The 2,776-nt window shown below is 41.8% G+C and overlaps 1 pseudogene; it reads left to right on the forward strand.

The window, feature by feature from the left end:
* The first annotated feature begins 805 nt into the window (after positions 1 to 805).
* The window catches only part of LOC115420983 (pleckstrin homology domain-containing family A member 7-like), a 42,287-nt pseudogene continuing 40,316 nt past the window's right edge, over positions 806 to 2,776 (forward strand).

Consider the following 2,776-nt stretch of genomic DNA (forward strand, 5'->3'; position numbering starts at 1 on the left):
TTAGTGACTTTTCCGGCAGTAAATAAGTTCAGTTTGGTACAAAGTCTCGTGTCAACATCCGGTTTCGATCATAGATGTATTGAGGTCAAAGTTCAAGTCCTTATCAGGTTACTTTACAGATTGTTATGTTGCTAATTAGTTTAATCTGTTTTGTCCTTTATTCATATTTTATCTTTGCTGCATCGTGTTTTACTCCATTTTTCTTTCATAAGTCAATTAATTTAACATCTATTCACCTAAAACTCAACAAAACAACAAACTAGTTTAATAAAGACGTCTAATAGGTGAACGTCGGTCGGATTCAGGAGAAAAAAACAGCAGATATTGAAAATCCACCACAGCCTGATCAGTGATTGTTAATTACAGCTGTCAGTCATGCTTTAAACCCCGCCCACCAATCTGGAAAGGTGATGTTAAAATCGGTCAATCACTGCAGCTTTTAAAACGATTCGCTTCTGTCGTCGTTAAACTGTAAAAGGTCTGATGTGGTTCAACAGGTGGCGTTGCTCAGGATCAGGGCTGATCCCAGAGGTCAAAGGTCAGGGTCAGCCTCAGCTGTCGTGCATTTTCAGACTCCGCAGCGATCTCACATTCTTCAACGTGAAAACACACGCCATTGGCCGTTTACCGCCACGTGGGTGAGGGTTGGACCGCCAGCGTAAACAGGAAGTGAGGAGTCGGACACCTGGTTCATCTGGATCTGGATCTGGATCTGGATCTGGATCTGGGTCTGGGTCTGGGTCTGGGTCTGGGTCTAGAATGAGTAGAAACGTGTAAAAAAACCTGAACCTTATGTTAATAGACGATGGCGACAATGAATCAAGTTGAACCTCAAATCAGAATCAGCAGCAGGTTTTTCATCTTCATGCCTGTGTTTTTATTGTTTTCATCTTTTCATGCTGTGAATATTCTCTTTTTTTCTCATTTCTCTTCATCTTGTTGCGTTCGTCGTGTGATTCTTCCTCAGTTTAACTCATTCATTCAAACTAAAACCTAAAAGTACAAGGAGTAGAAAGTACAGGGTTCCAGACAGTACACTTCTGAAGTACTAGTAGTAGTAGTAGTAGTAGTAGTAATAGTAATAGTAATAGTAATTGTAGTACTTCTAATAAAGTTTTCATTAGAGGCTTCGTTATCGAGCCTCAGCTCTGATGAAACAGACTTAATGGAAGCTCATTACACTCCTCCTCCTCCTCCTGCTCCTCCTCCTCCTGCTCCTCCTCCCCTTCCTCCTCCTCCTGCTCCTCCTCCTCCTTCTCTCCTCTTCCTCCTCATCTTCCTTTCTCCTCCTCTTCTCCTCCTTTTCTTCTTCCTCTTCCTCCTCCTCCTCTTCCTCCTTTTCCTCCTCCTCCTCCTCCTCCACTGCCTCCTCTTCCTCTTCTTCCCTCTCCTTCTCCTTCTCCTCCACCCTCCCCTCCCTCCTTTTCTTCCTCCTCCTCCTCCTTCTTCTCTTCCTCCTTATTTTCCTCTTCTTCCTCCTCTTCTCTTCCTCCTCCTTTTCTTCCTCCTCCTCTTCCTCCTTCTTTTTCCTCTTCTTCCTTCTCACTCCACCTCCCCTTCCTCCTTTTCTTCCTCCTCCTCTTCCTCCTCCTCCTCTTCTTCTTCCTTTTCTTCTTCCTTTTCTTCCTCCTCCTTCTCTTCCTCTTCTTCCTTCTTTTCCTCTTCTTCCCTCTCCTCCTCCCTCTCCTCTTCCTTCTCCTCCTTTTCTTCCTCCTCCTCCTCTTCCCTCCTCTCTCCTCCTCTTTTCCTCTTCTTCCTTCTCCTCCACCTCCCCTTCCTCCTCCTCTTCCTCTTCCTCCTCCTCCTCCTCTTCTTCTTCCTTTTCTTCCTCCTCTTCCTCCTTCTTTTCCTCTTCTTCCCTCTCCTCCTCCCCCTCCTCCTCTTCCTCCTCCTCCTTTCTTCTTTCTCCTCCTCCTCCCCCCTCCTCTTCCTCCTCCTCCTTTTCTTCTTCCTCCTCCTCCTCTTCCTCCTGTTCTAAGTACTGCTTTTGTAATTGACTCTCGGTCTTGATTAGATTTGCAGCAGCTTTTAACAAAAGCCTGTTGGATTCTAATCCGTTGAGTTGCATTGTGGGACGGCATCGCTGCTGGTTAATGTCAAAACCACGGTTACAGCGGTGAAGGACTGCGGAACGGCGTGGATAGAAGGCAGAACGGATAGAACAGAGCATGTTCTCTTCCGTTTCAGGGACAATCATTTAACACAGAATCAGAGTTAAAGCCACATTTACAACAAATAATTAATAATCTAAATAAAATAAAAAATCAGATAAATAACCTTCACTGACAGAGTTAAAGTAAAAACCCTCATAATCTTTTTTCTAAGTTTCTTGTTTCAGTCACGTTGTATGTTTTACACGTTCACTCAGTAAAAAGATGTATTAAATTAAATTATATCAAAAGAAACGGTTCCACATGAGTTAATGTGTTTCTTAGAGTTTTTAAACTCATAATTTCACTCATTCATACAAGGTTTATCACATTCAGGCTCTTTTTATTTATCATCCAGAATATTTATGGTATTTTTAGTCTGAAAACATAAATGCCGTAAAATCAATCAAGAAATATTAAAATAAAGGATTTAACTCAATCAGCCACAAATATTAATTGCCAAAGCAGAAAAACCTCACATTTTCTGATGTTCTAAGTGCACATAAAACCCCCAATAATTTTAGTGGAATTTATTGAAATAAATGAAGAAAAATGTTAAATTCAGATTGAAACTTCACTTATAAGTCATGTTTTTGCTTCAGTGTTACACATAATTAGAAGGTTTC

Source organism: Sphaeramia orbicularis, chromosome 6 (genome assembly GCF_902148855.1).
Source record: "Sphaeramia orbicularis chromosome 6, fSphaOr1.1, whole genome shotgun sequence".
Classification (NCBI taxonomy): Eukaryota; Metazoa; Chordata; class Actinopteri; order Kurtiformes; family Apogonidae; genus Sphaeramia; species Sphaeramia orbicularis.